Source organism: Pteropus alecto, unplaced genomic scaffold (genome assembly GCF_000325575.1).
Source record: "Pteropus alecto unplaced genomic scaffold, ASM32557v1 scaffold121, whole genome shotgun sequence".
Taxonomy (NCBI): Eukaryota; Metazoa; Chordata; class Mammalia; order Chiroptera; family Pteropodidae; genus Pteropus; species Pteropus alecto.
In genome coordinates, this window is record NW_006434369.1 from 2,793,344 (window position 1) to 2,806,552 (window position 13,209).

A 13,209-nucleotide genomic window follows, 5' to 3' on the forward strand; every position below is an offset into this window, starting at 1 on the left:
TGTCTGAGCATCCAAATTCCTCCATTGGGTGTCGCTTCCTGCAACAGCCAGTCCACAGCGATTGTTATTTTAGTATTAACTGACAAATAGGTCAGTGGTTTAAAGAGCAGCCTTTCTTAATGAGCATTTAAAGATAGAAAGATCCCTAAATGTTAAGCAGTAGAGGAATCGTTAGATTAAATTGTGGTAAATTCAAGCTATGGAATCATATACAGGTATTAGAGAAAATGAGATCAGTTGAAAGATGTAAATCATATTGAGTAAAAGAGCATATTGCAGAACAATGTGTATATTATGCTCCTATTTAAATTAAAAAAATGCTCTATCTATTTATCTAGTTATGGAATGATACCAAAGTGTAGCTAGCAGTCACAGTGGCCTTAACCCTTTTAACAATTACCCAAATTACTGGGGAGCATGAAGAAAACTTTAACTTTTTGATTTTCACATCCGTATTTTTTAAAAATTAACATGGTATTTTGGTATTTAAAAACTTGAAAGAACTTCAAGACCTAAAGGTAGAAGTACTCGTACAAACTATCAGGTGGTCTGGGGCCATCCCAGTCTGAAAGCCAATAGAGTTGCGGAAGGAGGTATAAGAAGAGAGAGAAGATAGAGTTTTACAAACTTGGCATCCTGAATATCTTGGCAAAAGGGACTTTGACAGGAATGGGGAAACTAGAAACAGGTTGACTAAGGAGATGAAATAATGACATCTGCTTGAGCAGGATTTAAAAAAAAAAAAAAAATGCCCAGAAGGCAGTATGAGACTTAAGAGATCAGAGAGTTGAGGAAATGGAGTTTTGGAAATCATCTGCATTTGGGGGTGGATAGAAAAGAAATGAACTTAGGGAGGAGATGAGCAGAGACCACAGCAGAGACTGCCCTGGTGAACACTCCCTGTTGAGTGTGCTTGGAGGAGCCCAAAGAGAGGGCAGCATTAGAAAGATAATTTAGAGTATGAGCATCGAAATGGGGTGGTTGAGATGTTTCAGGGCCCTGAATGGAGGAAGGGGGTTGAAATTTTTTGAAAAAATAGTTTCTGGGGATGGTGGAGAAGGCAGTTTTAGAAAAGTGGTGAAGAGGGCAAACTGCAGAGTTTAGTAGGAGAGAATGAGGTAGGGGGAAATGGGCATAGCATAGACAGCTCACAAGAGAAATCTGATGACTTCAAAGAAGAGAGACAAGAGGCAATGGCAGGCAGGGCCATGGGGAGGTTTGTTTTTGTTTTTAAAGATAGATGGTAGTTGTCAATATTTGAAGACAGAAATGAAGAAATCACAAAACCCTGGAGAAGAATCTGACAGAGACTTGTTGGTTCAGAATGGATTAAATGTGAGGGGATGGGATCCGGCACTTGATCAACTGAGGACATCTGGAGAAGGTCCCCTCTCCACCCTGAAGGATGGGGGTGGGCCCAATTCACTTCATGGTAGAGACCGGAAGAAATGTGGGGTGCTCCTGCTATATAGCATTGACTTTGGTTTGTCATTCAACCGAAGACTGCCTGTGAAAATGGGAAAATTAATTTACTCGTGTTTTTTCTTCAGAAAGAGCCAAGTAGATGAGAATGATCAAAAGGGTGGGATGAGCTCAACATGTCTGAAGGACCTAAGGTGCCTCAAAGCACTCTGTGACTGGCACAATCACCTGGGCAGCTGTTTCAACATAGGGATTCCTAGGACTCAGCCCTAATCTTTCTCACTCAGAATTTCCTAAGAAGTCTCAGTCTAAGACTCTTAGAAAGTCTAAAGACTCCATCTGCCCTCACAAGCTGCCTGGGATATGCTCGGGGGTCTTTAACAGGAACCATGACTTTCTAGAGCATAAATACTCTAAGGATTGTGTGAAGGTTTGAACATCCTTTAGGGACTTGATCTAAATTTTTGCTCACTTGGGAATTTCAAGTCTCTCATGTAGATTAGGCTACTTGCTATTTCCAAGACTGAGTCAGCCTTGGTTTGTGTGGGTACGTGTTTTGTTGTTTGTCATGCTTTCTTAGCCTACCATGTGTTGTTCCAATGAAGACCGAGGCATGTCCCGAGCACCCTGGAATCCTTTTCTCTGGGTGCCATTCCAGTTCACAGGGCTGCCTCTTGTGATGCCCCGTGGAGTGTTTCCATTGTGCTTTTAAACGTCGGTAGAAAACCACTGCTCTGTTGAAAGTTTCTTCCTTTCTTGACCCGACCAAAGGAAATTATTATTATTCTACTTCTCTTTCATATTAATTAATCCAGGGGTCTCTTAGTGATGTGACTCTCTTTTATTCTTTCTCTTCTTTGTTGAAAATATTGTTGAATTTCTCCTGGTTTCACAAATTGTTTTAAATTTGTAAACTAAGAATTTAGATCTATTTTCACAGGGGAAGAAGTGGGAAGAAGAAAGGGAGCTGAGCTCTTTGGGACTATAGTAGAAACTTGCCCTGGAGAACACTTCCCACTAAGTACATGTGGAAGAGCCATCTAGATGCTTGTGCTAGATGTGTTACACATATTTTCTTATGGAATTTTCAGAATTATCATAACAATCTTATTCCCTTCACATTTTACAGACAAGATCCAGGCTTGTCGAGATTAGATCACTTGTTCAGGGCCACCCAGGTAGCCAGTGGTACACTGGCTGTCTGACAGCAGAGTCCATGCTTTTTCCACTATGGCACTTTGCTTACTACTTTGCTCAGATCTTCAGAAGTAATAAAATGTGGCCATGGTAAGAAGGCGAGACTTTAGAATTAAATGGTTAGAACAAACGGAGTTGCCACTGTTGTTGTTTAAACATCTTAGGCAGCCTAGGAATCTTCTCTCATGTCCTCAAGAGGATTTAATATTAATATCTGAATGAGCAAGTTGTGGTAGTCAAATATGTTTTAGAGGAATAAACATAGAAGGTTATTTTTATCCTGAAGATGTTTGAAATAAATGTTTCCAGCCAACTCGGTAAATAGTTTTATGATTGTATTTACAGGCTGCAGGTTTTGCCTAAAGCTGACTGGCTTATGCTTTGCTTTCCACATGTCAGAGTTTGGAACGTGTTAAATTAACTAGAAATTGATCATTGGGATTGACCCAAGGCTCTGTGGTTTTTCTTCTGAATTTCTGGTTAATTTATTTACTTTCAGAAGTAGATATTTTCTTTCTCATGTGGTTTTCCTAAGCCCCAGACACCCATATAGTTTTTGCCCTTTTACTTGTTCAAGGTGTGCCTTTGATAGAATATTCTATTTGTGCTTCTTCTTCAAAGGCTCCCTAGGGCTCTGCTCCAAAGAAATGGCATTTCAGGCTGACCTTGTTGACTCTCCACATTTAGACCCAGAAACCCTCAGGGAAGACTTGCCCAATAAACTTGCTTCAAACAGCAAGTTCTTACCCATTACACAGGGTCACACTATCACTTCTATTTCTGTTTCTCATTTCTTCACCCTGGGCTTTAGGAAGTGTGATGAAATGCAAGACACATGAGTTTTTAAGTGCTTGGACCTAGAGAGAGAGGACACAGGAAATGGGTATGCCAGGAACATTGTTGAAAGTGGACTACTTGTTGGTACAGTCATTATGGAAACTGACATGGAGTTTCCTCACAAACTAAAATCAGAACTACCATATGATTCAGCAATTCCACTACACACACACACACACACACACACACACACACACACAATGAATCAAATCACTGTCTCCAAGAGATGTCTACACCCCCATGTTTATTGCAGTGTTATTCAAGTCCCTAAAGGATGTTCACACCTCAAACCTTCATACAATAGAGTATTTATGCTCTTTGATGGAGAGTGGATATAGAAAATATGAGACACACACACAGACACACACACAGTGGGATATTATTCAGCCAGAATAAAAAAGATATCCTGCCATTTGTGACAATACAAATGAACCTTGGGAGTATTATCCTGAGTGTAATAAGTTGGATAGAGAAACACGATACAATATGATCTCACTTATATGTGGATTCTAGAAAAGCCAAACTCAGAAATGAAAAGTAGAATGTTGGTTACTAGGGTGTGTGTGTTGGGGGGAGGGGAGGGATGGGGAGATGTTGGTCAGATGGTAGAAACTTCGAGTTATAGAATAAATAAGCTCTGGGAATCTAATGTACAGCACGATGACTTAGTTAGCAATACTATATTATATACTTGAAAGTTGCTGAGAGTAGATCTTATACGTATGAACACAAAAAATAAAGTTAACTATGGGAGGTGATGGATATGTTAACCCTGTTGTGGTAATCATTTCACAATATATATGCCACATTGTAACCTTAAACTTACACAAATGTTTATAGGTCAATTGTATCTCAATAAAGCTGGAAAGAAAATTTTTAGGATGTGTGGAAATGCCCACAATCACATTGAAAAGTCCCAGCCTTGTTTCCAGGGGGACAAAAAAGATGGAATACCTGCAGATAAAGACATAACTGAAACTTTCAGCAAATTCCAGTCCTCTTACCCCCATTTCCATCCTTCCGGTGGTCTATTCATGCGAAGCAGTACTTACGCGCAGACAGTCAGGCAGAGCTGGTGTTAAATACCTGCAAGGCCTTGGGCAAGTCACTAACTCTGAGGTTTAGTCTTTTCATCTGTTAAGTGGAAATAATAATACCTGCCTCATAGGTTTGTTAAGAGGATGAAATGAAAAACTATAGAATGCTTGGATCATAGAGAATGAAGTTAATTTTTATTATCATGCGTTGGGCACTGTTCTGGGTGCTAGGCTTACAAAGATGAGTAAAACTCGTTCCCTGCATACAGAGAACTCAAACTTAGAATGCAGACACACGTACACATGCAAAATAATTGCAATTAATGTGTGGCAAATAAAATGTATAGGTGGAACAGTGGTCACACGGGGCAGATGCCTAGGCCAGTGTGTATGTGTGTCCAGGTGTGGGAATGAGGAGCCAGTTTCTGAGAGAAGGGTGATAGGTAGGGGGTGGGGGTGGGAGGATGGCAGGGGGTGGGGGTGGAGCTGAAGGGCTTTAAGCCTGGAAGAGACATGACTGGATTGTGTTCTCCTTAGTTCATTCAGTGGAGGATGGTTTGAGGAAGTACACACGATTGTTTATCAGAAAATTTGGGGTGTTTCTAGACATACAGGGGCTAGTCCTCCTTCCAGAGATTGAGGCCTCTCAGCCATTGCTTAGTGATTGGGGTCCTGCTCTCCGAGGGTAATTGCGCACCCTCGTCCACCTGCCTGTCAGTGTGGGCTTCCGGTATGGTCTAGCCTACTCCAGGTTTTCATCAACTATTCTTTCCCCATCTGTTGTCAATGGCATCACCACAGACCGTGTCCTGTCCTCCTCCTGTCCCCCACCCTCACCATCTGCTCAGTGGCCAGGGACACTGTGATCATCGGAGCTGGCTTTGCCAGCCAGGCTGGATTTCCTCAGCAGCACCAGCATTTGCATGGTCTCCCATGTACTCCCTTCGTGAGTGGGCCTGACACTGGATCTCTGCTTCTTCCTGCCTATCTTTCTGTGAGTTACTGGCTTGAGACCCCTGGATTGCTAAGATACTGTTCAACCTAAGGGGAAATGATGTCAAAGATTTCGGAGCTGGGTGGTAAGCCTTTTGGGCAGGGCCTTGTTGACAGCAATAACTTGGTAGAGTCGCAACTGTTCAGGGTCCTGTTCTTAGCTTTGCTGATTAGTCTGGAGTCTTGATTTTTGTCAGTGGACTTCCACTGGATGGGGCTCAGGAATGGACGCCAGCCAAACAGAATGTCACTTTATTCATTCACTGTGACTAATACAACTGATAGGCAGGATGGAAATACTATTGTTGGGTAGTCATTCCATTTATATCTCATAAAGGAGACTTTCCCTGCTAATTCAAAGTCTAATCGGAAGTAAAGGGAGTCAGCTGGGTGGGCGTCATGGTCACTGTGATTGAACCATGCTGGTCAGATGGACCTCGTTGCATCATACAGCTGGCTGTACCTGGGTCAACTGGTTGTGGCACCCGTTCATCTTTAGAGTAGGTGCTCACATTGTCAACTTTTTTTTTTTCTTTGATAGAATCCTTGCGGATCCCCCCTTTTCTGTTAAGACATCTTTTCCAGGTAGATCATAGTGCCATGGGTTAGATTACAGTTTATTTTAGTCACCTTCCAGCCTTGAGGACAGGCTAGCCTACCAGGTACCTTGAGTGAGAGAGGAACAAAAGAGAGCCCAGGACAGAGAATTCTCTTTGGCCCTAGTCATAGCCTCGCCTCTCTGGAGAAGAATGAGAGAGAAGGTGAGGAGAGTTTTAATGTCTGAAGAGCACTGTATGTCAACTTGTTCTTTTTATAAATGTAATACCAATCCTTTCCATTGTGTTTTCTGAATTTTCCTCACTCAGTGGAAAATTCTCCATCATTTTTCATAGTTATAATAATAACTGTCAGAGTTTGAGGGCTCCATTTTCATTCCCTCCTATGACTCAGTGAGTGAATCAATTGAGAAATATGCACTGGTCTCAGCTAGGGTTCCAGATGTGAGCTCTCATACTGGGAAAGCTAAAAACAGAGATGGCGATTCGGACCCGGGGCTAAGGTAGGAGCTCCTGCCACCTGAATTGAGCTGATTTATATCCAGCTGTGGGAGGTGGAGCAGCCTCACAGTGCTGCCTCCAGGGTTGCCCCCTGTTGGGGGAAGGGCGGGGGAGACCCAGCAGCCTTTGGGCAGGCATGTCAGGAGAGAAGGCCATATTTTGGACCCGCAACACGTTGCTCCCTTCCTCTGGAGGAAGGAAGGGTCATTCCGATGTCAGTCATAGCTTTAATCGGGCAGACTGAGTGAGGAGGGAGAGAACATGGAGGAGAGTTTCTTCCCAGTGTTCCAGAGATGAGAAGTCCTTGACTATGTGGATCCAGGAGGAAAGGTTAATAGCTTGTTAAGTTTGAGTAACCTTTTGTTTGAGTAACCAGGCATTACTCAAATTCTCCTAACAACTTTGGAAGTGGGCACTGTGCTCCCACTTTATAACTGAGGAATTTGAGTAATTTGTCCAGGGTCATCCAGATCTGTGTAGGAGAGAAGGAACATAAACCCAAGTTCCCCTGGCTCCAAAGCCCAGGCCGCCTATGAGAAAATGTGTGTGCTGCTGTCCCTTCCTTAAGTTTACTGTAGGTGTAAAATACTCTCTGTCATCTGAGGTACTAGATCATAAATATACAGACCTTAGTTATGCTCCATAGAGGAAGCACAGTTTCCATCTAGGATGATCCTTTATCATGTGGTCCCCATACAGCCGTGAGCTCTCTTCTCTGGATGCCCATGAGTTCCTGTCTCCCGCATGTGAGGACCGAGGATGCCCCGTGTTTAGCAGTCTGTTGTGCTTGCTTCACCCCTTTCTCTACAAGGTGGGTGGGCACCAAAGTGCCTGTCGTTTTTGTCCATATATTTCCTGTAGCACATGCCTGAACTCAAGCTTTCTGGGAATACTTATTTAACTGAATAAATTTAAGTGACTACTTTTCATCCACTTTAGAGTTCAAGAGAGAAGAAAACTGGATGGAGAGAAAAGGCCAGCAGGGAAAAATAGAATAAAGTGGCAGCAGGATGAAGGAGAGGGCAGAAGAGTGATGGTAATAAGAAGGGGGAAGACAAGAAATTTTAAAAAGGAGAAGAAAGGGGAAGTCACAGCAGGCATTGAAGTGGCCCAAGATGTAGTGCTTCCTCCTCCCCCTGAGATGGTTCTAACCCTTATTGAGTGGCTCTGACCACCCTTGTCTTGTGGTGGTACTTGGTGGAGGTGTCACCATCGCAGTGGCCAATGTGGCCTCTTTTGTGGCCAGAGTGTCATTTATAATTCATCACTCCACATTGCAGCCACCCAGACAAGAAATGCCCTCAACAGGCAAGTACTTTGGCAGCTGAGAAGATTAAAGCATCTGGTTTCTATTTTTAGCCTGTCGTTAGCACTGCCTAAAACCGATTGGTTCTAGGTAATCATTTGCTACTATTTCTATTTTAACTATATGTCTCGTTAAACTGTTGTCTGATCATTTAACTTTCTTTAATTCTTAAATTTTAAGTTCTAATTAAGGCTTTATGTACCTCCAATTTGAAAACGTTTTACAAGTTTACATAAGAGATGTCACTGATGAAATGAAAGTTTTCATTAATTCACTTGTCCATGGATGATGGTATGTTTTTAAATTAAAAGAAGAGTAACAAATAGTTGGTATTCATTAAGTGGTAAAAAGGAGACTGAGTGTCATATTTAAAGGCCAGAAATTCAAATAATGTTCAGGGCAGTTCAAAGTGAAATTTTGTTGGCAGATTCACTAAGCAGACAACCCTTGAGTTTAGTCAGCAAAAAATCAAAGCAGTTGATTCTTTGAGGGTCAGAGAGTGGGGTGTCAGCGATCCAAGGGCCACGTGTGTTTATTGAAGTTAGCTGGCCATGTCTTAGAGTCCACAGTTGGGAGGCCTCGGGAAGTGGCAGGATGAGCAAAAGATGGAAAATGGCAGGGCCAGTGTGGGGAAAGATGGGCAGGAACTTGGGGAACATATGAAAATGGCAAGAGGTAAGAGCAACGGTATTGGAAGTAGTTGGAAAAAGGAATGAGGGGGGAATTAAAGCAGGTCGGAGTACACCATCCTACCTCAGAGGTTTGTTGAAAAGAACCCAAGAATTGTTTACTTTCTGGGCCACGCATAGCTGGGAGGGTTTCTCTCGTCAAGGAAAATACAGTCTAGTAATGGAGGTGACCTGTACGCAGACACTTAGGGAACAAGGCAATGTGCGGCGGGTACAGACGTCTGGCAAAGGCCAGTTGCAGGGTCACTGAAGGAAGGCAGAGATTCAGTGCTTTCTTTTTCCCAGTTCTTTGATGGAAAGTATTGTTTTATTTTTTATTTATTTATTTATTTTTTAAAAATTCTTGGCAAGTCCTTGACACGACTAGATACCCAGTGTATGTTTGGTGAGCTGAACTTTGAGGAAGAGTGGCCATATGGTGGGATAGCCGAGCTCCTTCCATTATATTGCTGCCAGTACTGTATATTTACTTCCTATGCTGTCTGTGGCATCGTCAGTGACTTTATATCAAGTGAATCAGTTAATCATTAGCTGTCCAATGGCAGTTTGCTTGCTCCCCTAGGCTCAGTCACTTTCTCTCAGCCAAAGCATTAAAAACATTTATAAGAATTTTTGGATTAGAAAAGGTCCTATGGATCGTTGATAGGGGCTCCTGCTTTCCCCAGTTATAAAGCTTAGGCCCTCAGGGGCTAGATGAGTTGGCTGATGTCTAATTCATAATAGATGTTGACCGACAGCCCACATTGAGCCTGTCAGAGAGCTAGTCAGTGTCTGGTCCTGGATTAGGGAATAGATGTCTTCACTTCGACTCCAGGTATTCTTGGAAGGCCCATCACATCTAAAAGAACAACTATTAATTTTTAAATATTTATTTCCCAGAATTCCATAATACTTTTCTCTCACTGGTATATTTCTGTGGCATTAGCTACTTGATACAATTGCAAGATGGAATCATCATAGTAGGAAGTAGTCATAGGAAGCCTATTTTTGCTGTAAAGGGAAATGGTGTCGTGTGGGGTGGCCGAGATGTTCATTCATTGAATAAACAAGTCAGGACTATGTGCGCATTATGTACTAATTATAGGGACTTTCCTTTTCCATTATGTATAGGTGCCCCTCTGCCTCCTCCTCTTCTCATAGAATTTAGAGCCCCGGGAACTAGTTGCATCAGAGAGTAACTTCTGCCTGGTACTGGGGGAATGGTCCAATTCCAATGTAATACAGAAAGAAAAAAAAACAGTAAGAGAAAGGAAGTTGCATCTTGACTTAGTGGGGTTCTGGGTTGAGTAGATTTTTTTTTTCTTTTAAAGCTTACATATTGAAAAAATTAAATTATATACTCTTTAGGACTAAGGAATTACATAAAAAAACCCAAAGGACTTTTCCCTCCACATTGAGATAGAGTAGCTTTAATGCTCAATGGCTCATTAGATAACCTTTTAGGCAGAGAGTCTTGAGAGTGACACTCGATGCGAGCTAATCTGCCCAGTTGCCATTCATTCTGCCATCAGGGTTTAGAGAAACTGGAGTCAGAATAAAGGAGAGGGGGGAAATGAGAGATGGCGACAGACAGGCTGAGCTTTGGGGGAGAAACAAAAGTAAGAAAATAAACATAAAGCTTTAGAGAAAATAGACATTTTAGGATAATAATACCTCAGAAGCAGTTGCCAAGTTTCGCAAGAAATCACAGTGCTGTGCCTCACTTTATTGTCCATATCTGCATATTTTTGTGAATTTTTAATAGACATATTTGTTATTATAGCATCCCCAAAGCCCTTGTGTTTGCTGCTTAATATAATAACTTCCCGAAGATAAAAGTAACTCACGGGTAAAGGTGACTAAGCACAAGCCTGTGTTATTGTTGAAACGCCAACAATTAGAGTCTTTATTAATGTTTTCATCCAGGTGGTGACTGTGGTAGGTTAGACAGTTAAAAAAATGTTAGCATTTCTAATATGTATGAAATAGCTTTGTAAACAACTTAGTTCTACCCATCTTTATGAGGCTAGACCGCTTTGTTATCTTTGAAATGGAGTAAAAACTGATACTAAATGACACAGTTTCCTCTTGGTCTTACTTTGGAACTGTGTAAAGCCTCAGCTTTAAAAAAAAAAATGAGCTGTTTCTGACATAAAAATAATTTATAATATGATAATAACAAATACCTAAAGAGTTCTTTGCCGGCACTAATTAATATTCTAAATATTAATATTTTACATATATTAATTAAGCCTTACAACCACCCTAAGGGCTTACATCTTTTATAGATGAAGAAGGTAAGTTAGTGGGTGGGTCCAAGATTTGGATTCATGCAGACTCCAGATTCTGTGCTTTTAACTACCACACTGTGCTATATTAATTCTAAAACAAACTGAACCAAAAATGCACACTCTCTCACCATCAAGCTCTAAATATTGCTTTGCAGACAACCCTTACGATGCTATTGGACTACTTGATATGTGTTGCAATTATATATATCTTTTTCAACAGATAATATTATTTTCTTGAATTTCTCTTGAAGAGAAAAATACAAATTTCTTTTAAGAACCCAAGCTTAAAATTTACACTTAGGAAGAAGCAGTGTCTGTGCTAAAGGTAATTGCCCTCCTTGGGCTTTTTTGGCTATATTATTTTTATTCATTAAAAATAAATGTTTTTGTGGGCTCTTAAAAGGGACCAGCCTTTAGGAGAAGGAATATGTTTCTGATGCTTCTCTCTGTTTCCTCTGCTTGCCCACAGAAGTCTTCATTCTGCATTTAGAACTTTCCAAACAGTGAACTCTCTTTCTTGACTGTCTTATTAAATGATATCTCCAGGGTGAGTTAATTTGCCTCTCATGGATGTCACTGCCCCTCTTCTGGCATGTACCCCTAATGTCAGACATGAAAGTTGAAATTAAAAGAATTTAAGAAATGGTAACTAACTTTTTGCTTTGAAAATTCCTCTCCATAATTGGTTACTTGATATAAATTTTTATTCATTGCAAATCTCATCAGCGGAACTGTTTTCAAGCTCTCATGTTTTCTTCAAGCTACTCAAAAGAAGCAGCTTCTTTCTTGGGCCCCTATTCCTTCCTATGGCCCCCACACTATTGCACACAGGTTGTGCTGTGTGTGACTCCAGGAGTGGCTGCCTGGAGTTGAGCAGTGTTGCTTGGCCACCTGGACACCTGATGTTTTTTTTGCCATTAGATGTCTCAATTTTTCCCATTAGAGCATACTAACGAACTAATAACCATATTATGGGGCTCAGTTTTCACTCTGAGACAAGAACAAATACAACCTCACCACCTGGAGGGTGGACAGAGGGTCCATTGGTATGTTTTTGTTGTCTGTATACATTTTTCTTGGACCATGATGATTCCGAAATGTATGACAAGAATCGCAATTAGAACTGTCACAGATTTGTTTACTGTGCTATCATTTTTAAGTTTTCTTCAAACCCTTTGTTTTACAAAAACATGCTAACCTTTGTAAAAGACTTGACAGTTATTATTAATCCTGTTTTTCATTTGAGTCCAGAGGCCCCAGGAAGCGGCTGGCCCAAGGTTATAGAGGCCAGCCAGGTAGCCTGTGGACCTTGACCCACAGGATGGAGAAGGAGCCAATGCTCCTCAGCCTGGTCCACACTGTAGTTGTGTAGGACTGGCTCCTTGGATGCTAAGAAGAGGTGAGTGGAGTGGTGAGAAAATCAGGTTATATATACCTTCATTTTTCAACTCTAAAGAACAAAGGAAAATCAGCCTTTCAGTCTGTAAAGCCTGAGTATAAAGTTACCTTTACTCGCATTGCATGTACTTGCTGTAAATAAAGAAGAGGAACCAGTTGGGGTCATTCTTTGGAACCATCAATTGTGGATGCTAACACCTATTGTGACTGACTTAGTACTCTTTTTCTCTTGGATTTTCTTAAGCTTTCATCTTTACGCCTTTTCCCATACATTCATCTGCAGAGATTAAATACTGTCTGCTAGGCACTGTGCTAGGTGCCAGGGATCAAAGATTAATGAGTCGCTGAGTTTATGTCACGTTCTATTGGAAAAAAATTAGACTTTGTCAAGAGCTTTTATCATTTATGCTCTGCTGTCAATTCTGAGACTTCATCTGAGTTTTATACTAGTTTTGTAAGAAGCAACTGTTACCATATCCTTTTTGTCTTCTCCCTTCTCGTTTATTTCCCTTCTCCAACATTTTTTTCTTTATCCTTTCTCTGTACTTTAACCTAAATATTTACCAGCACTGACTAACTCTGCATGCAGAACTCAGATTTTAAAAGGTGTCTGATTTCTGGTCTCTCTCTTGCTAAGTCAAACAAAATTTTAAATCTCTTTTTGTGTCTTCTTATCCACAAAAGCCTCATGTATTTTGACTCTATTTCAGGTATTTTCCAAAATGAGTCATCGGTCATTTCTGATGAAATGTTTCCATTAAATTGTGGTATTTTTAAAAATCTGTTTTAACCTCTATGATTATTTTATAGAATTTTAAGATTTAAATTGTAGATTAACATTCAGAAGTTTTTTATTTTATGGGAGCAGAGGTCTAGTAAATACTAGTATCTATTACTCAGAGACCGCACATTTCTTATTTTGTGTGACGTAGGTGAGATCTTTCCTTTTCTTCACAGAGTCCGTCCAGGGAAGCTAAACCACTTTCATATGCTGCTGTCCTT

The 13,209-nt window shown here is 40.9% G+C and overlaps 1 protein-coding gene across 4 annotated transcripts in view; it reads left to right on the forward strand.

The window, feature by feature from the left end:
* MBOAT1 (membrane bound O-acyltransferase domain containing 1) overlaps nt 1-13,209 on the forward strand; it is a 102,899-nt gene that overhangs the window by 18,165 nt on the left and 71,525 nt on the right. The window contains exon 1 of one of the 4 annotated variants that reach the window (XM_025044904.1): nt 6,445-6,546. The exons of the other annotated variants lie outside the window; for them this stretch is intronic. The gene's annotated coding sequence lies outside the window, so the exon portion shown is untranslated. Of the gene's footprint in view, nt 1-6,444; nt 6,547-13,209 lie in introns of those variants that run through there. 4 annotated transcript variants of the gene reach the window in all.